Genomic DNA, 26,768 nt, shown 5'->3' with positions numbered 1-26,768 from the left:
AGATGAATAGACAAAGAAACTGTGGTATAAAAAGACAATGGAATAGTACTCAGCTGTAAGGAAAGATGCAATTTGCTATGTGGATAGAACTAGAGGGTGCCAGGCTGAGTGAAGACAGGAGAGTGATAAACACAGAATGATCTCTCTCATGTATAGAATATAAAGAATCATAGCAAGGCAATTAAAAACAGTAACATCACTTGAGAATCCGCCTAGAGAACTATTTGCCAAGGAGTTGGGTAGAGGGAAAAGGAAAAGATCTGGGACGCTGGTGGAGGGATACTAGCTCTCTGGTGGTGAGTGTGGTGTTGGAACATTTATGCCAGAAATACCATTATTAACAGTATTTTAAAACAGGGTGCCTAAATAAAAACTGGAAGGAAAAACAAACACCAACAAAAACTTTCAACTATGTGGAGAAGGCTGGGGCCTGGACTCTTAAAGAGGAAAACACTGTCTTTTGTTTTGTTTTGTCAAGTCTTTTACTGTAGAAAACTTTACAGAAACATTAAAAGAAGTGTAGCTTGTCAAATTTGTTTTGCTCATTTTCTATTCCTTCTTCTCTTTATAGAAAATTAGGGTAAATTTATATTTTCTTCAGAGACATTTGAAAGTGGAATAAAGATATCAACAATATTTCTCAGGAAATATATCCTCTTATATAAGAACTTTGACATAATCACAATTCTTCAGTCACACAAAAGTAGTTTCACATTGGTCAATAATACTAAATGTATATTGTACATTTAGTAAGTTTCCTTAATGTGTCTTATCTTTTTATTTTGCAGTCCCAATTCTAATCAAGAATCCTGCCATGCAATTTGTTACATTTCTTTAGTCTCCTTGAAATTAAAACACTCTCCTCAAAAACATATTTTTTATACAAATTGAGATTCTGTGGTTTACACTGCTATTAATGATTTGTCATGCACATAATCCCAATACCACACTAATCCCAGTGCACCTCCTCCCTCTCCCAAGTACCTTAAGACCACTCCCTCCCAATCTCCATTCTCCAACTCAGTTGTGTTCATCAGTTCTCTCATCCTGTTGCCTTTGGACCTTTTTTGCTAACTTACTGTCCCACTTATGAGAGAGATCATTCTGCATCTATCCCTTAACTTCTGACTTCAATTTCCCTCAGTATAATATCCTCTAGTTGCATCTCTGTGCTGCAAATTACATTCTTAGAGCTGCATAGTATTATAATATATGTGTGAGGACACACACACAGTATTCCATTCTGTGTAAGTGTATATATTACACATTATGTGAGTGTGTGTGTGTATACACCACAGTTTTTAGCACAGCGGTAGGGCATTCGCCTTACAAGCGGCCAACATGGCCGACCCGAGTTTGATTCCTCTGCCCCTCTAGGAGAGCCCGGTAAGCTACCGAGTGTATTTGATATGCCAGACACAGTAACAACAAAGTCTCCAATGGAGACGTTACTGGGCCCGCTCGAGCAAATCGATGATCAACGGGAGGGCCTTTACTTACTTACTTACTTATTAGTGAAACACCATGAGGTACAGTTGTAGACTTACAAATTTTTGTGCTTGGATTTCAATTATACAATGATCAAATAACCATCCCTCCACCAGTGCCCATTTTCCACCACCACGGGTCCCAATATCCCTCCTACCCCTCACCCCCCTCATCCCACCCTGCCTCTGTGGCAGGGCATTCCCTTTTGTTCTCTCTCTCCTTTTGGGTGCTGTGGTTTGCAAGAGAGGCATTGAGAGGCAATCATGTTTGGTCTATAGTCTACTTTCAGCATGCTTCTCCCATCCTGGGAAGATCCTCCCAACACCCTTTATTTGGTGCTCCCTTCTCTATCTGAGCTTCCTTTCCCCCTAGCATGTCAATACCACAACTTCTTGATCTATTCTTCTGTAGTTGAATGTTTGGGCTGCTTTCATATCATTTTTGTTCTCTTTTGGTTTCTGATCATCCTGGCGGTATTTAAGATTCACTGCTGGTTCTGTACTGGATCACTTCTGGTGGTGCTAGGGGGAACATATAGGGTGCTGGGGATCAAAGTTAGATTGACTGCATGAAAGGCAAACATCCTACCCACTGAACTATCATTTCAGTCCTGTTTTTATATCTTGGCTATAGTACTGAGTACTGCGATAAGCATAGGTATGCATGTATCTTTTCAAACTAATGTTTTTGAGTTTGGGGGAGAGGCCAGGATGTGGTATCACTGAACTATAAAGTAGTTCAATTCTTAATTTTTCCAATAGGTTTCCATATTACTTTTCATAAAGGCTAATCAGATAACATTTCCACCAATAGTGAATGGTGGGTCCCTTCTCACAACAGCCCTGCCAACACTGGTTGTTTTAAGACGCTCTAGTATGTACCATTCACACCAGCATGAGTTACTATCTCGTTCTGATTTACATTTCCCTAATCATGAGTGATGATGAGCACTTTTTCATATAGATGGGGTCATTGGATTTTTGTTGTTGAGTTTTGAGTTCTTTATAGTTTGTGGATATTAACCCTTCATATGATGTATTATGTGCAAATATTTCTACCATTCAGTATGGTGTCTTTTTTAAAAAAAAAAAAAGCTTGCTTGAGTGTCTTTCACTTTGCAAAGCTTTTTAATTTGATGTGGTTTATTCAAAATATTTTTACTGGATTTTGGGGGGATAGCTATTGGTCTAAAAATTATAAAAGTGACATTTATACTGTATGAAAATATATAGATGACTCTTGAAGGCAAACATGTTTAGTTTAAGGCTGATGATGCAAAACTGAATCATTAGTTAATAAAGAATCTACCAGATATTCCCATCATAAAGCTATCTTTGCCTTTTGTAATTAATAAGCAACCCACAAGGAAAAATAAGATAGTGTGCCTCTATCTAATGATCTTTCACCTATAATTTTAGAAGCTATAGACAATTCTTGCCTGAATCAATTATTATGTGGGTGGTTGCAATACTGAAGCTTTCTAATTCAATCCTTCCTTATATTTCTGTGTAACAAGAATACTCAGTGGTATTCTTTAACCACTTGATCACTTGACTTCCTGTTAATCATCAATTTGCTTGAGTGGGCATCAGTAACGGCTCCATTCGTCGCTGTTGTGTGCTAGTGTAGCCCAATGGCATCTGTTCATTCTAGGAACTCGAAGAGCCTCAAAGCGATAATTCAGGGTCTTGACGAAGACGTCTGACCATCTGGTAAGTGGGCGGCCACGCGGTCTTTTGACGTCCCATGGAATCCAGTTGGTAACGGCTCTAGTCCAGCGGTCGTCTCCAAATCTCATGGTATTCTTAAGTGGTATTCTTTAGAGATGTCATTTTTATTTCCTTTGACCCCTTTGATTTTGGATAGCACTATGAACTCATGGACACTTTTTGTCAATATAACTGACAAATATTACCTTAAAAAAAAAAACTCAAACTGTGCCAAAATTGGCCAAATGGAGTCCCTTTCAAGCCAGCTTTTTTCAATTTTTAAGGGCATATTCCCACTCATCCTTAAGCACTCTTTGATTTCTGGTATAATAATTTTTCCAGAATCATTTTGTGGTTTTCCTATCTGGATTCTATCTGGTTTTTTGAAATAGTTTAAAAGACATAAGACTAATTCTATTTCTAACAATAAACAATCATCACCAACATGGAGACTTGTTATTGAGTTTCATTTTTGGTGCTTTAATGTTCCAACCTGAAGCTGAAGAAGCCACCCTGGATGTACATGCTGTTAACCATGATGATATATGCTCATATGGTGCTGTCTAACTTTCTCATCACTGAAGGAATAATTTGTAATGTTATTGTTGAACTTCCAAGGGCTGACTCTGTTACTAATAAGCGTGAGCACCAGAACCAGGAACTTTTTTGATCTACAGAGTAAATGGAAATATATTGTGGAAGGTCTCATATAGCTTCTTGTTTACAAGAACCTTGGGAGGTTTCAGTTTTATAATCCTGGACCAATACAATACACTGGATATTCTAAAACTCAATAGGTTACTTCTTTTGTTTATTGGATTAATCTGCATCTTGTCAAATTTTTTCATGGCTAGAGTATTCATGAAAATGAAACTGCTGGGTTATCTGATAGGTTAGCATGCCTTTTGAGAAAAAAAAAATCAGTAGATATTGAATTTGCGTCAACTGTGGCTGAGTGATTTTGGATTTCTGATATTTTACTAATTAAGTCTGGAGAGATTTCTGACAAAAGCCGGATAATTACCAGATTGGTTTGTGTGCTTCTGGGGCCATGGCCGTGCCAGAGAGCTGCTCGTAGGAGGCAACTCTTGGCCTCAGTAGGGCGTGAAGGATGTGCTGGTTCCGCCCCCATTCCATGAGGCCGCAGTTGCTCTGTCACCGCTGGCTCATACCTGGCTGTCCAATAAGCTCTGAGGCGGCGGCCACCATGTTGTGGGGGGTGGGGGGGTGGAAGAGACAGACACCCTTTCCGGGGGTGGGGGGGCACAGTGCCATAGTGTAACGCATAGTCCATTCACATTTCTGCCGCAAGCTACTGAGTTCTGAATTAGGTTCGTGTGCCTCTGGGGCCATGGCCGTGCCGGAGAGTCGCTCATTGGGAGCAACTTGTGGCTTCAGTAGGGCGTGAATAATGAGTAAGTTTCATTTAACATCTTGAAACAGTTCAAAATGCCACAGCACATGCCTTCCATGTGTGAGGTCAAGAGCTTAATTTCCAGCACCATATACCACTCTGCTCCACTGGGGTGACTCAAGGGGCCCGCCCACACTGCTGGTAACACTGAAGTTCCCAGCTATTATGGGAGTGGTGCCCCAAAGAATGAAAGAAGTAAAATGTTAGGAAGTACATAATATTACACTAAAAATAGAAAAATATAACCATCTCAACAGATAAGGAAAAGAAATTGACAAAAGTCTCCAATTCATGATGGTAAGTATCAGCTAATTCAAAGTATAATGAAAATTCTCAATCTGATTGTGAGTATCCATGAAAAACTACAACTTACAATGAAAGGTTACTTTCACCCATAAAAAACAAGAATAAAGCAAGGATGCCCATTCTTTCCACTCTTAACAAACAATATTCTGCAATGTCAGCCATCATACTGATACAAGACGAAAGATGCAAAGGCACACAGATGAAAAAGAAAGCTGTGAAACCATTTTTATTTATAAACATAGTCATGTATGAAGATAACTCAAAAGGCATTATTAAAATAAACAAATTGAGACAAAGGACAAAAAAACCCAAATTTCTATTTACTAACTGTGAAAAATCAAAAAATGAAATAAAATTACAACTCCACTTACAGCATCATTCAAAAATATAACAGGGAATAAAGTTACCAAGACACTTGTAGAAAACTACACGTATCCAAAAAAGAATCACATACAGAATATTAAAGAACATGCAAACATTCCCAAGACAAAATAAAAAGTAGGCAAAATATCTCCTTCTAGAAATGTAAAGAGATCTACTAACAGCCTAAAACCACATGAAAAGATAAACCATAACATTAGCCACTAGGTAACAACAATTCAAAGCCATAATGAAATACTATTATACACCCACTAAAATTACTGATAATCAGAGGCAAGGACGCACAGCAAGAATAACTGCAACTCTCATACGCTGCTGGTGACCATGTCGTAATATCTTAAAAAGATAAGCATAATCATATTTCTCATCATTCCACTCCACATTATTTATAAGAAATGAAAATAGCTGTTCATAAAGATTTTACTTAATGTTCATAAATACTTCAACCATAATAGGCCAAAACTTGATGCAGCCTATACACCTATCAATAACTAAACAAACTATAGTATACTCATATAATGGATCACAACTCACCAGTAGGAACCACTGCTCATGCACTTAAGTGACTCTTGAAAGCACTGTGCAAAGTATAATAAGCACAAAAATGCATATTACATTTTTTTATTTATTGGGGGGTTGGGGCCAGACCTGATAGAGTTTAGGTGGCTCTGCACCAAGGTCACTTCTGGTGGGCTCTGGACCATATGTGGTGCTGGGTATAGAGCTCGGGTTAGCCATGTGAAAAGGCAAGCGCCCTACCCACTGTACTGTTTCTCTGGCTCCTGATTTTATTTATTTTAATTTTTTTTAAAGGCAAAGTTAATGGGATAAAAAGCCTATTAGTACTTCACTGGGGCCAGAACTGAGAAGAAAGCGAAAGACTGCAAAAAAAGTTTCAGAGAACTTTCTGTGATGATGAAAATATCTCTATTATGATGGTGATGATTTTAATAATTGCATATGTTCATAAAGCTATCAAAGTTTACCTTTAAAACAGTTGAATTTTATTGTACAGAAATTACACCTTAATAAAGCTGATTAAACAGCTTTAACAAGCTGTTAATAAGCTTGCCTTTGAGAAAAGACAAGAGTTCAATAAAATTCACTTATTTTATAGAGTTGTTTTTTAGGTTCTACATGCTCTTTATATATAAGCGATGCAGCTGTCACTTTATCAATTTCCTTTGTGTTAGGGCAAAAAGAAACGAGTCGTGTGTACATCTTTTAAGATCCCTGAAAGCAGTGGGCTTAAGAAAAATTTAGGATTGCTAGGATAATTTGCTTTTCACTCTAAAAAAGATAGTACTAGTATTATATTACATATTAAAAAGTGTTCCTCCTATGCAAATGTATTATGGTTAAATCTATGTTAAAATTCCATTAGCTATAAAGCAAAATATCAATAAAGTTCACATACCAATTTGAAAAAATGTTATCTTTTAAAATATAAACATGTTTCTCAAACTGGTTTTCTGACACACAAGCTTACATAAAGGTAACAAAGTTATGTTGAATGGACAGAGTAATATATTCCAACCATTTCTAAGAAAACTGATAAAATAGGTCACACTCCCAAATATCTGCCAATAGAATGGTAGCAATCCCAAGGTATCCATGACCACTACAGCCAGTCAACAGAGCTCCTAGTCCCCAGACAAAATGTCATCTACAGCAGTGTTTCTCAACCCATTTCCTGCAATGGTCCCCTTCCTGCACTTCCAAACCCCATTCTACTAGCTGGTCCATGGTCTTCTGCTGTGGTTCTGCTATTTATGTGATTTTCATCTATGGTGCTCTTGGAATATACTGGGGGCCCGCACGTCATATGGCCCCAGTTGAGAAAAGCTGATCAACAGGTTAAAAATAACTGCTCTTTTATTTACTTGTTGGGGGAGGGGGAGGCGGTGTCACAGGCAATTCACAGGTGGTCAGTTGGTTCAATGCAAGAGCTTGAAGATGTAACGCTTATTGGGCCTTATGGTGTCCTAGGGATACCCAGGCCACCCCAGTGATGATGAAGCTTCTAGAGCTGACTCAATGATATTCAGGGGACCATGTATTACCTGGAATCAAACCCTAGTTTGGGCACATGCTAAGCAAGGCAGGTACCCCAACCACTGTAATGTCTCCTGGCTCTAAGGATGAGTATTATGTATCTATGTACTTATCTCAATAGATAACTGGGAGAATTTTGGCAATCTACTTTCATTCCCTTGCAAGTTTATTCATGCCACTTGTATTACTGAAACAGACAAGCAAGTCACACATCTCTCCCCTAAAGCACACTCATGCTGACTAAAAAAAAAAAACAGTGGAATAAAGTTAGGAATATATCTATATTTTCCCATAATTTTCTTTAAAACATCAAGTACATGTTGCTGAGGAAAGCAAAAACTACATATTTAAGATACATCCTTACTATATCAATTCTGTCTCAATTAGATTGTTTCCCCTAATACTACACTTTGCGCTGGAACGGTAGCAGAGTGGGTAGGGCGTTTGCCTTGCAAGCGGCCAACATGGCCGACCTGAGTTCGATTCCTCCACCCTTCTGGGAGAGCCCGGCAAGCTACCTAGAGTATCTTGCCCACAAGGCAAAGCCTGGCAAGCTACCCGTGACGTATTCGATATGCAAAACACAGTAACAAGTGTCGCAATGGACACATTACTGGGCCTGCTTGAGCAAATCAATGAACAGGAGGACAGTGATAGTGACAATACTTTACTTTGACTTCTAGACAGAAAAACATTAAAAGAAAAATAACCAGAGTATAATCTACTTTTACAAACTGAACACTAAGCTAGGCTACCTACATGTGCCATTCTCATTTAATTCTAATAAATCCTGGAGTAGACAATACTATTTCTAAAATAGGGAGATATTATCAATGACAAACTTATGACCTTCATACGATTAAATACTACTGGGAAAGTTAGGGAAAACAATGACCCATAGTATTTAAGCTATAATCCCTTGTCTATAAAATACACTTAGATGTTTCTTATTAAAAAGTACTACTATGTAGACCTCTAATACCCAGCACTTTCTAAATACTATCAGCCACCATCAAGTAGAAACCAGGCATGATGAATTTGCACCATATGACAAGCCCTATGACTGAGCACCAACTAATTAGACTTCATAAACATCACATGTTGATTTAAAAATTTCTAGTATAATGAAAATTGCTGTTCCTACAAGTCTTAAGAAATTTCTACACCATCCAACCTAAAAAAATCTAGTTTGTTTGTTTCCTTGTTTCTTTCTCTTTCTTTCTTTTCTTTTCTTTTTTTCTTGCTTTCTTTCATCTGCCTGTGGAGAAATGACTAAATAGAATTCTGAAATCCAAAAAAGGGCATCCTAGTAATATGCCTTCAACTAAATCTGAAACTTAACAAGCAAAATTGTCAAATCCAATTTTTAATTTTAAATATCATCTTCATGAAACAAATTTTTATCATGAGTACCTAGCACATCAAACTGATTACTAGGGCGGAGAGAATGCATATAGAGCATGAGAGAAATCACACAATGATTTCTAATACTTTCTAATACTTTTGATTTCTCTGTTCCCTACAACGTAATACGAAGACGTTACACTTACCTACAGAGTGACCGACTACAAATTGTTTCTGAAGTGGTACAATAAGATCTAAAAAGGGCAATTTTCATTAAGTTCCTTGCTATTTTACTTTAGAAGAGAGAACTCTTCTAATTTTAAAACATTTCTTCCAGTTTTATCTATTTTGGTTTTGGTGATGTTCAGGGATTATTCCTGGCTCTCCACTCAGGATTTACTCCTGGCAGTGCTCAGAGGATCATACAGGATGATGAGGATGAAACTGCGTTGACCACGTGCACGGTCAACAACCACCGTACTAACCCTACAGCCCCATTTCTTCCCGTTTTAAATCTAATTCTTTTAATGTCCTTATCTAAAAACTACTCTGTCAAAGAACACAATACAATTAAAAAAAAAAAAGCTGGTACGACAGGAACTCTCTCGTAAGTCTCTGGGAACTCAATGACCAACCTAGTGTCCGGCACACTGCCTGATTCTCAATGCATGTTTGCTGAGCTGAATACATGGAATACCTTAAGCTCAAGGAGTCGGCCTGACCCAAATAAAATTTACAAGCTTGGTATTACAAGTAGTCTGAGAGGAAACATAACACAAATACGTAACAACAAGAGCCAGCACTAAACCAGCACCTGCTATATGCCAAAACCTATTACAGATGAGCAAACTCAGTCCTCAGGCCAACTCTATCAGGAAGCAGGCAAGTCTCCCTGCAGTACCTACTAAAACCTACCATGAGGGATGGACAGCCTGCTCAGTCACAGATGAGACAAGATTCCCAGATTCCCAGTCAGGTTACCTAGTCTCCACACACTGTCATATTCCCCATGCAAGTGAACTAACTCATCATTTATCAGAAAGATATGAGCTTGTTCTGACCAAGCGTTTTCCTGAAGTGTTCATGGGTTTGAATTCCACACCTGCTCACTAACTGAAGTAACAATTTGAAAAAGCCACTTATTAGAAGGCTGGTAGGAGTGAGTCAAATGAAACTATGGAACTGCATTTGGCTCATTGTAAAACTGGGTTATGCGGATCCGGACCCAGCATCTTCATTAGCATTGCTTTTTCCTTTATATAAGCTGATCAATACCTAAATTTATTTATATAATCAGCTTATTGTGGCACACATAAAACCTTGGTACATATTTTAATTCCACACTGTAACTGTCTATGTCTATCTCTCTAATACATTATTGAAGCTAATGACCATGTCTTATTCATATATTTCTAGAGTCTAGTCATGAAATATGCACTGAATGATAACAGGAAGTTTGCTCAAAATACTGAAAATATAAATTATAAATTTATTCTTCCTATATAACTACAGAATAAAAGGGTTGAGAAAGTTTCATTTATTTCAGTTTCCTGGGTACAGACTAAGTAACATAAAGAAATAAAGTATAAAGGTATATGGAAATGAGTAATTTTTTTTTTTTTTGCTTTTTGGGTCATACCCGGTGATGCACAGGGGTTACTCCTGGCTCTTCACCCAGGAATTACTCCTGGCAGTGCTCGGGGGACCATATGGGATGCTGGGAATCAAACCCGGGTTGGCCGAGTGCAAGGCAAACACCTTACCCACTATGCTATCGCTCCAGCCCCAAAATGAGGAATCTTTAAAAGGTAATTAACAAATTACTCATAATTACAAGTTATAATCTTATTAATCCAAAACTGGTAATAGGGAATTTTTCAAGAAGTTTAATACTTGAGACAAGGGACAGCAGTCAGATTTACTTATGCTTATTATTTGAGATTCTATAGTTTACAATACTACTAATAAAGGTTTCTTGCACACATAATTACAACACTACACCCCATCAACAGTGTACCCATTTCTTACCCTCAAGGAGACCAACACCCCTTCCTTTACTCCCTCCCTCACAACTTAATTATGTGGAGTACTTCTTCCATTATGTTGCCTTTAGATAGTAGTGAGGTTTATTAAGCACCTTCAAAAGTTTAAATCTGTACCTTTCCTTCTGACTCATTTTACTCAGCATGATACTCTCTATGTCCATCCATATATAAGCAAACATAGAACAATTGCACTCATCTGTGGGATGGGGAAAAAAACATAATATAAAAACTAATACTAAAGGAGAGTAGAAACAAAGGTCAGGAGGATTGGACCATGGTTGGATGCCTTCTTTAAGAGCTGGGGAAAAGGGACCACTATGACAAAGATAGTTGGAAATGATCACTCTGAATAAGAATTGTGTGTTGAAAGTAGGTAAAGGAACAAACATGATAACCTCTCAGTATCTGTATTGCAAATCATAATACCCAAAAGGAGGGAGGAAGGGAGAAAGGGATGGAGGGAGGTGGGGCAGGGGACAAAGAGAAAGAGACAGAGACAGAAGGACACAGAGAGACAGAGAGAGGGGGTAGGGTGAGTAGGGGGAAGGAGGGAGAGAGGGAGAGAAAGGGAGTGAGAGAGGGAAGGAGTGGGAAAGGAGAGGGGGAGAGGGAGAGAGAAAGTGACTGCCACAGAAACGGGTAGCAAGGAGTTAGGGGGTGGCAGGAGGGAAAATGGGTACATTGGTGGTGGGAAATGTACACTGATTGAGGGATGGGTGTTGGAACACTGTATGACTGAAACATTACCATGAACAGCCTTGTAATTGTTTCTCATTGTGATTCAATTTAAAAAAATTTAAATCCCTTAACATTTAAAAGATATTTTAATTCTCAATAAATCTAAGAGAAAACAGACACTCAGGATAAGAAACTTGACCAATGTCACAGAGCTGTAAGTACTACAGTCTCAATTCTTTTGTTTAATCAAAGCAAATAAAAGTTTCCTTCCCACATAAAACCCCTGTTGGATGTCTTATACCACTTTTTAAGTGGTGGCTCTTTTAAGGTAGGAAGAAAAAAGAATAATCCCTCTGAGACACACATACATCTTAACAAAGCTAGTGTCCAGCCTAAAGACCGAAGATGGGATCTTATTCTAAGCAACATCAATACAAAACATGTTTGCTTACTTAGTTTATTCAAAGCTAGTATTTTGCCTATATGGAGAACTGTTCTGATAAGAGACATGTAAATTGGATGACACAAAAACATCTTTTCTCACGTGTCCCTGCTAAGGTCTTCTGTCTTTCCATTCTCCTGGTCCACTTTGAGGGTCCTGCCCATAGCAACTGATGTATCCGTAAACCTCTTATAAACTGTAACTGAAGTGTCCTCAAGCCCGTTCGCTACACTGTACCACAATTTTAATGGGCCAGAATGATCTAACTTTCTAGATCTAACTTAAGACTTGGTACCCACTGAATAAAAATTAATAAATGAATCTGTCAGTATTCCCTCCTGTCTGGAACCAAATAAGTAGCATAACTATCACTTAAGATCTCAAAAGATATTTTTCTTAAATAATGTGGTGTTTTAATGCTTTGCATATTAACATCCTAGGAAACCAACATGGATGTCTGAGGTAGACATGGAGATGAACGTGAACTAGCCTGTGTGTTCATGATTCAAATTGTCAAGAGTCAAGGTTTCTTGAGCCTCTGCCATGTATTATGTAAGTGGGCACTCCTCTCTCTCCGTAATCAGGGTCCTGAAAATGAGTCCCACCCTTGGAAGGAAGGCATCTAGACACAAACATAAACCTGCAGCAACTATGCCAAAAAGTGCTGGCAAGAGCCCAAGGGGAGCCTGCACAAACAAGAGACTCCTCAGAGCTTCAATCTTGTCTTCATGTGGTAAAAACAGAAACCTGATAACTGTAGCAAGAGTCTGGGCTGCCACCATGGGGATCAGATCCTTTCCCAACTGAGCAACCAAAGCAGTTTTCTAAGACACAGTCTTCCCATCTGAACAAGAACTGAACAAGGTATGGTGTGTGCGTATGTGTGCATGTGTGTGTGCATGCGCGCACATGTGTCCAGGTGCTCACATGTGTGCAATTTGTTGATATATATACATTATGACTTCCAAATAGGTGGAAGACACATACATACCCCATCTTCCATGAATACTACCAGTTCTAGAGGTCAAACACAGGGCCTCACGCAGGAAAGGTAAGTGTTCTGCCTTTAAGTCAAGACTTTTATTTTCAAATATATAAATGTTCAGAAGAGAAATCACCTTATTATTTTATGCAGTGTACCTTTAATGCTGCCCTCCTAATGAGAAGCCCTAGAGGTGGGCAGTGTATGCTTACATGTTGGGGAGAATCACTCAATCATTGCTTTATCTTCTTCAGGTTCACCTTATTTAAATCTCTCCCCGCACACACTGCTCTGCCAGCTAGTTAGCTCTTCCTGTAATTTTGTCGACAGACACCCAAATGCTTACGCTACATATTCTGGAAAACATTTCCTTTTCAGAATCTAATGAATGACAGTTTAGGGCCTTCTTTGATATCTTGAAATGTATCTTTCTACACTGACATTCCTCTTCCTAGGCTGCTATTCCAAGGCTTTTGAGCATGCATTTTATAATGATAGGATAAGAGCTACACATCCATTTCGTCAAGATTATCCATATATCTAGTGATAATCTTTCCAATATGATCAAATAAAAAAATACAGCTGATATAGTTAGGTATCTAAAATAAAACCAGGAATAAAATAAATAAATAATAGATATAATAAAATAATAATAAAATAAAATCAGGAATGAAACCACGAAATTGAATGCTAAACACTTCCTCACTCAAGAAACTGGTTTCTACTCTCCCAAAGCCGTCTCATATATGACACATGATTGCCTAGTGTTATCATAACTAATGCAGAACTGTTCACCTCAGCATCTTATCTGATGCTAAGCTGTGCAAGGGCCTAGAAGGGTTGAAATAAGTCTCCTCTACAAATCAAAATCCTACAACACTTCCTTCCATTCTCTTGTTGATTGGGAACTACTGGAATGGTGATGCTAGAGCCAGTACACAAATGTTTCAAAGAACATACTACTATGAACTGTAAGTATAAACCATGAGATATCTTTCAGGAATACCTGTGAGGAAAAAAAGGTGTTTGTTTGTTTTTAGTGAAATCATCATGGAACAAAATGTCATATTTGAATATTATTTATAATACTTTCTTCTGGAGCTGGAGTAATAGTACAGTAAGGTGTTTGTCTTGCACATGGCCAGCCAGGGTTCAATCTCCAGTCTCCCATATAGTCCCCCATCCCCTACCAGGAGTGAGTCCTGAGTAAAGAGCCAGGATTAAGTCCTAAGCACCACTAGATATGACTCCCTACAAAACAAATAAACACCTCCTTCTTTAAAAAAGAGCTACTCCTTTGAGCTATATCCTTAGCTTCCCCCCACCAAACTGCTTAGCAGAGAATATGAGTGCAGCAGGAGTGAACAGCATTGCCAACAAGTTTCTTTTGATGGGCGAAAGAGGAGAAAAAATGTAAATAGGCCAACAGAAGTAACAGAAAAGGATGAAGATTAATTTTGGGGGGAGGAGGGTGAGCGGACACTTGGACCACTCCTGGCTCTGCTTAGGGGGAAAATATGTAGTGCCAGGAGTGGAACCTGGGTCAGCAGCATTCAATATAAGCAGCCCCAAATATTTTGGGAAAGGGATGCTTCCCAAAAGATATGTGCGCACCTTCTGGTGAAATTGAGCCAGACCATGCACTCAATGCTAAGTCCCAAAGAGGTGGACCTTCTCAGTCAGGCCCAGCAATGCTGGGAGCCACAAGGGTCACAGTATATGGCAACAGACATGCAATGCTGCTAGACTGAATTCTGAGATAACAGTTATCTCTCTGGGTCCTCAAATAAAAATAAAACTTTTTATTCAATGTCAACTAGGACTTTGGTTGGTTTTTTTTTTTTTTTTTGGCTCATCTACACCTTCAGGAAACAATACCTACTGTACTTCCATCAACAATTACACATACAAAGAATATGGGAATAGATCAATACAAAGCCATGGAAAAATGAAACCTAATCGCTCAGAGCTGAAACACATGAACTATCCTGTCAACATTAAATGCATAAATTCCCTTCCCAGAGAATCGTGAGTAAAGGCCAGGAAGAAAATCATGAGAGTACAACACGGACGCTTGTTAAAGAGCACTGAATTTGTTGACATGTGGGAGATGACACTGCTAAAGGCGTTAGAGGAAAAGTAGACACTACATAGTGACCAGCTGCTCCATGTGATAAAAAGCTACAACACAGGAAGTAAACTGTGATAAGGCCGGGTGGGGCCTAACTATATAATGTTAGGAGAGAAAAATAAGGTTGGTTGATACTTGCCTAAAATTCTATTTGTGGCACTAAATCAATACACTAACTTGAGAAACTTACACTGACAGCCAGATACAAAAGGCTTAAAAATTCTCAACTCACAATTCTGAAGTTATCCCTCCCCCGCAAAAAAAGAGTACTTCAATACAGTGCCTCTGAAATCAAAATATACTACCTCTAAATATTATGTATGATAGGCTATAACTAATGCTTCTAAGAGTGTTGGTTAACAGAATTCATTGTTTCTAGCATTTTTAGCATGTAGGTTAAAAAGCAAATCCTTAATTGACCTTTATTTTTTTTCACTGTACAAAGAAAGAAAAAATTCTGAGGCTGATGAAGGAGATGCTGAAAGCCATCTATAATGGATAATGTTCCCACCCAGTCTAAGTTCAAGACCCAATCTCAGGAACCTGTGATTAGGTTGGATCAGGAGACAAAAGGCATTAGGTTGCATATGAAATTAGGTTGTAATCAGCTGAGTTTAAAATAACAAGATTATTTTGGAACATTTAGGTGGGCACAAAATAACTGAATGTCCATACACAAAAATATGAACTTGGGAGCTAGAGTGATTGCACAGCAGGTAGAGTGTTTGCCTTGCAAGCGGCCAACCCAGGTTCAATTCCCACCACCCCATATAATCCCCTGAGAACCACCAAGGGTAATTTCTGAGTACAGAGCCAGGAGTAACCCCTGTGTATTACCGGGTGTGACCCAAAAAGTTAAAAAAAAAAAAACCTGGGAATCCATACCTGTGACACATTTAAAATTAAAATGGGTCATAGATCTAAGTAAAGGAATGAGAACTATAAAACTTACAGGAGGAAGTTTTTTATACCAGGAGTTAGGAAAATATTAGATACAGTAACAAAATTATGATCTAATGAGAATAACCTGATAAACTGAGTTTAATGAACTAAAAGCTGCTCTAAAAGATATCTCTAAAAGAGAGAAAATACAAGTCATAGACAAGGAAGAAACCATGGATCTTTGAATTTTGTATCTCCAGAATATGTAGGGAACTCTAAAATTTGTAGGTATGGCCCCAATAAAATAAACACAAACCTTGACTCCCAGTTACAGCCTCAAAACTGTATGCAGTATGTGATATCATGTACATGAAATTTTCAAAAAGAGAAAACCAGTGATTACTGGAGAACAAATCATTGGTTGCCAAAGGTTAGGAGAACAAAGAGGGTGTGACTACAAAGGGAGTTTGAGAAGTTGACTGAACTGTTCTATATTCTGATTGTGATAGTATTTACACAAAACTTTACACACGCTAAGTTCATAGAACTATACAGAAAGAGTTGAAAAAAATTAAGGTAGCATACTCTATACATGCACACACTTACTTGCTTCATTCTTTTGGACCTACCCCAGTTTTTATTTTGCAATGTATTTTTAAAAATCACTAAATATCAAATTCTAGAGATCTTTCTCATGTGCGTAAGAACCTTTTGTGTAGGCATAATGTATTCAACTACCTGTGAGAGTTTCCAATATTTTTCTATTACAAATAATCTTGCCTGGTGTATATGTATTTAGTAACAACCTGGTATATATGTATTTTTGCTTTCAGAAGTGTATCTTTAGGGTCTAGTCCTAGGACTGGGATTTCCAGGTCAAAATTGCAAACACAGAAATAGTGTCAAATTTCTTTTTAAGATTGTTAGTTTTCTGGCATTCCCACCACCCAGTTAGGAAAATATGCTTTCTCACACTCATCAGAAGTGCTAGCAAGCATTTAATTTATTGCAACTGGATAAGTGAGAAATGACATATTTTTTTCTACACAAAAAGGGTATTTGTCCATTTTAATAAAAATTCAAAACAGCTTGAGACAGAATTCAAATAGCATACAATCTGTGCACCTAAAAATACACTGTGCAGTATTTTGTGTATTCACAAAGTACACTTATCACCAATTAATTCCAGAACATTTTCTTCCCCACAGGAAAGCCCTCATTCTTCCTTCCCACTTTAGGAAACAACTAATATACTTTATATACTTTATGCCTTTTTGGAGCTGCCCCTTTTAAATAAATAAATAAATAAAACTGAGGTATCATGATTATCAATAGTATTGATTTTTTATGCATGCAATGTTAATGCACCACACCCATCACTGTAGTATCAATAACTTTCCACCATGGTCTCTCAGTCCCTTCTCGATCAACCTCTCACTCCTCAGAACAGACACCTCCGTGGCAGAATCAGTTCAACGGGCAAAATCTCATTAATTTGCATTGGCCATTGTCTATTCCCTTACTCTGTTTCTTTATGCTCACGTATGAATAAGATAATCTAGTCTTTGTCCTTCAAATTTTTCTTCAAAATTTCTTGCTTAACATGGCGCCCTTAGTTCCAGCCAGGTTATGGTAAAATGCAATGTTTATTCTTATAATTGAGTAGTATTCATACATAAATACAATTTCTTTATATACTCATCTATTTTGGGCACTGGGTTGTTTCCAGATATTGGCTATGACAAGTAGTGTTGCAATGAACGCAGATGTGCATTTAATGTTTTTACATATTCAGATGCCTAAGTGTGATACACAGAAGTTTTCATACTAATATCCACAGAGGATGAACTAGAAAGCAGTCCTACCAACACTAAGGGTTCCTTTTTTCACACCATCCATAAATGTTACTGGTTGTTTTAAACATAGGTTACTCACATCAATGTGAGGTATTATATCATTGTCATTTTGATTTTTATTTCCTGGACAGTGATGGCTAAGTCTTTATTTTGGTGGTGGTGTGGTGGGGGGGAGGGGTTGCTGGGCCATACCTGGTGGTGCTCAGGAATTACTCCTGGAGAGCTCAGGGGACCATATGGGGCACTGGGGATTGTACCTTACTTTCTAAACTATCTCTCTGGCACCAATGAGCCTTTATATATACCTCTTGGCCATATGTATTTCTTCTGTGACATACAGTGTCTGTTCAGTACTTCTCCCCAATTTTTGGTGGGGGTTATTTTTGTTGTTGACTTTTGTGAGTGCTTTATATCTTAGATATTAGACTTAATCAGATATATGGTTTGCAAATATTTCCTCTCATTGAGGCCACGTATTTTAAAATTTTGGCCATTGTTTCTTTCACAGTGCATAAATGTTTTAGTTTGATTTAGTTCTATTAGTTTATTTTTGCTTCAGTTTTACTTGCCAGTGGAGAGAAACACTTGGAGTTACCTCTTAAGTCAACATAATGAAGAGTTTTGCCTGTTTTCTCAACATATTTTATAAATCTAAATTTCATTTTTTTGATGCTGCTACTTGGGAACACTCAAACATAATTTTCTGAAGAGTTTTTTTTAAACACAATTTTCTGAGTAGATTTTCCTTTCTCCACTTAATGCTCCTAGCTCCATTGTCATAAAGTGGCCATACACCTAAGAATTTACCTCTGACCTTTCCATTCTACTCCACTTGTTTGAGAGTCTTTTATTACATTATCACAAAGGTTTAATTACAATAGCTGTATAGTACTGAGTCAGGGATGCAATAGTTCCTGTCTTTTTTTTTTATCAGAATTGTTTTGATTATTCAGGGAGTTTAATAAATTCAAATGATTTTTTAGCAGTATTTGTTCTTATTGCCATGGGAACTCTTTTGGGGATGGCACTGAATCTGTATAGCACGTCAGTTAAGGTAGTTATTTTAACTTATGTTAATTCTTCTAATTCACGGATTAATGATCACGGTCCTCCCGTTGTTCATCGATTTGCTCAAGCGGGCCCAGTAACATCTCCATCATGAGACTTGTTGCTACTGTGTTTGGCATATCGAGTACATCACGGGTAGCTTGCCAGGCTCTGCTGTGCGGGCGAGATACTCTCGGTAGCTTGCCGGGCTCTCTGAGAGGGGCGGAGGAATCGAACTCGGGTTGGCCATGTTGGCCGCTTGTAAGGCAAATGCCCTACCGCTGTGCTATTGCTCCAGCCCTCTTCTAATTCATGAATATGAAATATGTTTCCATTTCTCAGTGTTTTCTATTTATTTTAACAGAGATTCATACTTTTCTTTTTTTTCAATAGTTTTCTTACCTTCATTATGTTGATTCCTAAATACTTGATTTTTTGGACACAATTCTAAGAGCAATGTTTGAAATTTTTTTTCACTGTTGCATATAAAAACACAATTTTTTTTTGCAGCCTACCACTTTTACTAGATTGGGCTTACTGTTTCTAGGAGTTTTTTTGGCAGACACTAATAGTTTTCTATGAATAAAACCATGCCATCTAAAAATAAGATAGTCAAACTTCTTATCCAATTTAAATTCTCTTAATCCCACTGTCTAACAGCTATGACTAAGAGTGCCAATACTATGTTGAATAACAGTGGTGAGACAGCATATCTTTGCCATGTCCCTAATCTTGGAGGATAGGCGTTCAGCTTTTCACTATTGAGTATGACGTAGGTGGGAGTTTGTTTTATACGCCCTTTACTGCACTGAGGTAAAAGTCCCATCTTGTTGAGTTTTCATGATAAATTGGTGATGAATCTTGACAAATGCTTTCTTTTCAACTATTGAAATGATTTTTATCTTTCCTTTTTATCGATGTAATATATCACTTTAATTGACTTGCATATACTGAATCATCCTTGCATCCCTGGAATAAATCCCACTTAATCAAAGTGTGTGATCCCTATAATTTATTGCTGAATTCAGTTTGCAAAGATTTTGTTTAGGATTTCTACATCTACAATCATCAAAGATACTGGTTTGAAATTTTCATATAGTAGTAATATCTCTGTCTGCTTTTGGTATCAGAGTGATTTTGGCTTCATGGAAACTATAAGAATTCCTGTTCTGTTGATTTCTTGGAAGCAGTCGAGACACAGCACATAGGACAGGGAATGGGTCCTATATGAAGTTTTGATAACCCATCTAAATTTGGGCCTTTCATTTCAGAGAAACTTCTGATTACTATTTCAAATTCCTTATCGATAACTGGTCTGTACAGATTTTCTATTTCCTCCTGATTCAGTTTTCAGATGTTGAACAATTCCCAAAAATTATTCATATCCTCTAAGATCTGCAAATTCATGGCATAAAATTGCTATAGTAATCTCATAATCTTTTGTATTTCTGCGTATCTTGCAATCCCCATCCCTTATTTCTGATCTACATTATTAGCATGGGTTCCTGGCCCCTGCCTCCATCTTTTTCTTCATGAGTTTGGTTTAGGGCTTATCAATCTTGTTTAGCCTTTTAAAAAAAAAGCCAGTGCTTGATTTCACGAAACTTTAGTATTTTTTTCCCCTCACTATTCTGTTCTATTTTTCATAATTTTCCTCTTTCTATTTACTCTGGACTCCATTCATTGTTCTTTTTCTAGTTTCTAAAGAAGGAAAGGTTAGGTTACTTATTTCAGCTTTTCTTATTTCCCCATATAAGCCTGAATTACTAGTACTTCCTCTTGCTGTATCTTTTACTGTGCCCTTATGATCTGATAGTTTGTGTCTTCATTTTCACTTGTTTTCAGAAATCTTTGTTTCTTCTTTGATATTTCCTTTGACAGGCTTACTATTTAGTAGTATGTTCTTTAGTTTCAAGTGTTGAGTTTTTCTGCAGATTCCTTGTAGTTTATTTCCACCTTTTTAGCATTGTGGTCTAAAAAAAGATACTTGATATCACTTCTATCTTCATGATTTTAAGGGCACATGTTTTATGTCCAAGAATGTAATCTATTATGGAGAATATCCTAAGTGTACTGGAGAAAAATGTACTCATTTTTGTGGGGGATGGAGGACCTATACAAGTCTGTAAGTATAGGGTTTTCATTTCTTCCTTTAAGGTTTATGTTTGCTAACAGATTTTTTTGTTTGGTTGACCTATCCAAAGGTGAGAGTGAGATGTTAAAATCTATTACTACTGTACTTTGGTTGGTATCTTTCTTCAAACCTGTTCATAATCACTTTATAATATTGGTGTTTATGTTAATGAGTATTGTCTTCTTGATGGTTTAGTCCTTGGCCATTACATAAAGCATAAGTCCATCTCTGTCCCATTATTTAGTTTCATTTGAAATCTATTTTGTCTGAAATAAGTATGACTGTTCCAACCTTTTCTAGACCACTACATGCCCTTATGAATGCTTTCTAGTCTTTTACTTTGAGCCTGAGCTTATTTCTTCATTTATTTTGAGCCTGTGTTTATTAGGATGGTTCAAATGTATCCTGTGTAAGCACAGAAGGTTAGAATTTACCTTTCTAATCCTTCACAACTCTGTGCCTTTTGGTTTAGATTATTGTGGTTAGGTGAAATAACTCAGGAAAATTTATTGTCAACTTTTTTTGTTTGTTTTTTGGGTCACACCTGGCAATACACAGGGGTTACTCCTGGCTCTGCACTCAGGAATTATCCCTGGCGGTGCTCAGGGAACCATATGGGATGCTGGGAATAGAACCTGGGTTGGCTGCGTGCAAGGCAAAGGCCCTACCCGCTGTGCTATTGCTCCAACCCCCCTTATTGCCAACTTTTTTAATTAGTGAAACACCTTGAGAGCATCCTCCACCCAGATCCTCCGAATTCCAGTAGGCGGGGGTCACACCCACCAACTGGCCCCCTGGTGTCGTGTAATCCCATCAACGGCCAAGACTCAGAGACTATAAAACCCAGCTCCCGGAAGAGAACAGCAGAGTCTCCTGCCCCCGTGCCTGGCTGTCCTCGCCGGGGCCCCTTGGAGGGGAGCGGGTTGAGTTTTCCTCCCTGCCCTGACCAGGGCTCCGGCAGCCAAAGACTTCCAGAACCAGCCACCACCATGCTGAGACCACTCTCCGCACACATGAAGGTACTGGCAGAGGAACAAAGCCACGCGGGTCCCGGGGCTGAGATCTCCAAGCTTACTAGGATCGGGGCTGAGCATCCTCCATCCAGATCCTCCAAATTCCAGTAGGCGGGGGCCACACCCACCAACTGGCCCCCTGGCACTGTGTAATCCCATCAACGGCCAAGACTCAGAGACTATAAAACCCAGCTCCCGGAAGCACGCGGCCGCATTTGCGGCCGCACGACATCTTATCATCTCGTTACTACTTTGGACAAACTGGCAGGCTAGCGAATGTAACCTGCCCACACGGCAGAGTCTGGCAAACTCCCCGTGGCGTACCCAATATGCCAAATACCAGTAACAATGAAGGGTCTCATTCTCCTAACTCTGAAAGAACCTTGAATATGGCACTTTAAAAGAAAAAAAATCTCAGGGCTAGGACGAAGGAGATGTTACTGGGGCCTGCTCGAGGCAATAGACGAATAACAGGATGGTTGTGATTGTGATTGTGATAGTGAAACACCATGAGGTACAGATATAGACTTACAAATTTTTGTGCCTGGGTTTCAGTTATACAATGATCAAGTACCCATCCCTCCACCAGTGCCCATTTTCCACTACCACGGTATCCCTCCCACCCCCAATCCTCCCCATCCCACCCTGCCTCTGTGGCAGGGCACTCCCTTTTGTTCTCTCTCTCTCCTTTTGGGTGCTGTGGTTTGCAAGAGAGGTATTGAGTGGCAATCATGTTTGGTCTATAGTCTACTTTCAGCCTGCTTCTCCCATCATGAGAGGATCCTCACAACACCCTTTATTTGGTGCTACCTCCTCTATCTGAGCTCCCTTTCCCCCTAGCACATGTGGGTGGCCTCCAAGTCATGGAGCCAAATTCCTTATTGCCAACTTTTAATAAGAATTCTGGGTGTTTGTGCAGTCTGACTTTATTGATTTACTTATTGCCTATTATTTTCTTCCCTGGGCTGGAGCGATAGCACAGTGGGCAGGGCATTTGCCTTGCACGCAGCCAACATGGCCGACCCGAGTTCGATTCCTCCGCCCCTCTTGGAGAGCCCGGCAAGCTACTGAGAGTATCTTGCCCGCATGGCAAAGCCTGGCAAGCTACCTGTGACGTATTCGATATGCCAAACACGGTAACAACAAAGTCTCACGATGGAGACGTTACTGGGCCCGCTCAAGAAAATCGATGAACAACGGGAGGACAGTGACATTTTCTTCCCATGCTTTGATGTAGTGGTCATGTTTCATTTGCCTCTTATTTGTCTCATCTAAATATATATGCCTTGATATTACTGTGAAGTTTCCCTCTAAAGTTCTAAGCTTAATGCCCTCTTAAATTCAAAGCAAGTGAGCTTCAAATTCATTACATAACAACCCATTATTACTCTCCTCTTTTCCCACATTTTATAGTTTTTGTATCTTGCTACCTCTATGGCTTTTTATCTATGGCCTTTTATAAAGGCTATTTAATGCTTCCTGCACAACTGGTATAGTTGTCATGAACTTCTTTACTGTCACTGTGTCTATAAAACTTTCTGTCAGTATTAAAATCTGAGTGATAATCTACCTTCTTATATGGATTGTCTGTTTCATTCAACATGTTGGTTTATCAGAGCATTTCCTTTTGGCCCGTAGAGTTTCATTTGATATGAATCTTGTGGGTGTTCCCCTATATGTAAGCTTTTGCTTTGCTCTTGCTTTCCTTGGGATTCTATCTCTATTTTTGGCTCTTAGTAAAATTTTTAATTACAGTGTGCCTTGGTGCTCTATTGAGGTTTATTTAGTTTGGAGCTCTTTGAACTTCTTAGAGAGGGGCCATGAGACACAATCCTCAAACTGGGAAAGGTCTCAACTATAATTTCCTCAATAATTCTTCCCCATTTTCTCTTTTCTTTTTTCCAGAATCCAAGGACATGAATTTTATTAATTTTGGAGCTGATAGATTTCTTCATATTTTCTCAATTCTTTTTCACTTTTTTCCCTCTTCTGATGACTTCATATAATCTATCCTTAAGTGCACTTATTCATTCGTTGGTTTTGATCATTCTACTGCTAACCCTCTTTTGTTTTTTACATTTAAAAAAATTTAGGTACCCTGATTTCCTGTGTTTCTTAACTCACCTGCTATGTTCTTCGATTAATCAGATAATCTGACTGAGGTTTTCTCATATTTTCTCTTTCTTTATTGGAGCTCTCTTCTTTTGTTTTCTTCAATTAGTGAACAACCTCACGTCATTGTGGGTGTTTTTTGGATCTGAGAGGCATAACCAATAATGCTCTGGGCTACTTTCAGCTGGTGCTGGGGATGGGAATGTCACTTCCTCCTTCTGGGAATCAAACCAGGGCCCCTGCATACAACGCATACATACCTTCAGCCCTTAAGCAATTTCTTGAGTCCCATCACCATCACTTTTAAATCTTCATTAAGGAATCTAGAGAACTGTTGTGTGCTTACAGTCCTTCTTGGACTTTGGTTTTATGCAGGAGAATTCCTCCAGTTCTTCATTACATCTGGTACACACCTTCACTGTGTCTGGTGCAACATGAAAACTTGGAGTGAGAGTCTAGCTTTGTGCAAACAAACCTGTGTTGGACAGTATGGTTCATGTGTGCAAATTTCACCCAAAGGCTACTGAGTTTGTGTTCATGCTTTGAATGCTGCTGAGAATTTGCCTTCACAAGCTTACTAGTATTAGCTGTATCCATAAAGATAATCAGAACAGTGTTGCATTTCAGAGCTCAGAGTTGCCATTGTCTGACCACTGCTGTGGTATCAATGTCCCAGTAAGTTCAGGCAGCAAATGATACTCATGTTAGGAGCTCCCAGTAGCGTCTGCAACTCCTAGCAGACCTGCTATCTACTAGGATGGCTGTTTGTGAGACCTCAGAAGTACTCTGCAGTCTGACCCTAAGTTTGACCAAGTGTGAGCTCTACCCAAATACTCAACTGTTCAAAGGAAGGTTGGATAAGTGCATCAATAGTCCTTCTTATTCCACAGCAGAGAATCTCACTGTCATGGTTTTGAGGCATTTTCAAGGCCCAACACAGGATTTTGTGTGTGAGTCTGTGGATTTTTTTTTCCTGTGGATTTGCTGAGGGGTCATACATGCTCTCAATTTGCTTCTTTTTTGCCATCTTAGCTCTGTCTCCCTGGATTGACCTAATCTAAACATTTCACTTAAATGCTTTGGTGCTATTATTTCTTTTGGGGTGGGGGGCACACTCTTGGTACTCATGCCTTATTCCTAGCTCTGGGCTCAGAGGATCATATGTAGTGATACAAGTCAGGTCAGAAGCTTGTAAGGTAAATACCTTATACACTGTATTATCTCTCTGGCCCCATCAATACACACACACACACACACATACACGTATGTGTGTATACATACACATGCATGTATAGATACACATACACACATATATACATATACATGAATGTCTATACATATATATCCATTACCTGTGGTTTTATGTGAATCACTTCATTTTCTTAGCATAAAGTCACCAAGGTTTCATTTTATTACAGCACAGCAGCAGTTTATTCCTTTTTGCAGATGAATAATATTCCACTGTATTTATCCAATGATTAGTTGATAGGACATTTAAGTTGACATTTTGATTATTTGGTAAAGCACTTTCTATCAATACCCTTTATAGGTTTGGTTGTATTTTCATTTCTTTGGAGGATATACAAGAAAAATTGCTCAGTTATGCATCAGCTTTGCAATTAGCATTCTGAGGACTTCTAGGCTGCTGCCCAAAGCAGTTGCATCACTTTACATTCCCAATAGTAACATATGACATTTCAACTTCTCCACATCCTTGCCAACACTTATTATTTTGTTTTTATTATAGCCAAAGTTGTGGGTGTAAAATGGTTATCTCATTCGGTTTTAATTTGTATTTTTCTGATGATTAATGTGGCTGAACATCTTTTCATGTGCTTGTTGTATATTTTCTTTGGAGAAATGCTTATTTAGATCCCCTGAAGTTTTTTGTGTTTTTTTTAAGAAATATTCTAATATATTCATAAGGAAGAAAACAAAAGATAAAGAAACAGAATCATGTATGTAAGTGAATTTGAAATAAAAATAGTTCTTAATTCAATAAGAAATGCTAAAGCAACAATTTGAGAAAAAGAAATCTTCCTAATACCATCAGAGTCTTATGAATTAAAGATTTGTGGGGCTGGAGCAATAGTACGGCAGGTGGATAGGATGTCTGCCTTGCATGCAGTTGACCCTGGTTCAATCCCTGGCATCTCATATAGTTCCCTAGCCAGCCAGGAGTAATTCCTGAGCAGTGAGCAGAGAGTAACCCATGACCACCACTGGGTGTGGCCCCAAAAGCAAAAACAAATAAAAGAATCAAAGATTTGCAAGTCAAATTAGAAAACTGATATAAAATATTAATCTCTATACATATGCCTTCATAGGAATAAGAACAAATAATGATAATGAGTGATACATTTGATCTATAAATTAAAAAATAACAAATGGAGACGGACCTGACACGGGCAGTCCAATCATTAGGACTCCTGCAAGCCTATGCCAATCTAAAATCCTTTCTATTCAGGTACACAAGGGGTGCTGCAATCTTCTTTCCTCACCCTACAAGGTAGAGACTGAATCCAGTGGGCCTGTAGACCACCAACTGCACAGATGCATGCTGTATTTCACCCATCTCACATACTCTAAGAGTTGTGGAAAACTACAAGGTCTTACTTCAATGCCAGGACACCCATAAAAGCACTGGCAACTAAACAGGAGAAATTAGACTTACTCCTATCTCCTGCTGAAATAACATTAGAAGGTCAAAGAAATAGGCTGCCACTGTAAAACAATAATCAAATCAGTA

The 26,768-nt window shown here is 38.5% G+C and overlaps 1 protein-coding gene and 1 pseudogene across 1 annotated transcript in view; one reads left to right on the top strand and one right to left on the bottom strand.

The window, feature by feature from the left end:
• The window catches only part of TMEM131 (transmembrane protein 131), a 194,796-nt gene that overhangs the window by 155,598 nt on the left and 12,430 nt on the right, over window positions 1-26,768 (bottom strand). The window lies entirely within an intron of this gene.
• LOC130031900 (oligosaccharyltransferase complex subunit OSTC-like) lies at window positions 3,643-4,094 on the top strand (annotated as a pseudogene).

The sequence above is a fragment of the Sorex fumeus genome, unplaced genomic scaffold (assembly GCF_029834395.1).
Source record: "Sorex fumeus unplaced genomic scaffold, SorFum_2.1 ptg000006l, whole genome shotgun sequence".
NCBI classification, from domain to species: Eukaryota; Metazoa; Chordata; class Mammalia; order Eulipotyphla; family Soricidae; genus Sorex; species Sorex fumeus.
This window is presented reverse-complemented; position numbering and strand designations above follow the sequence as displayed.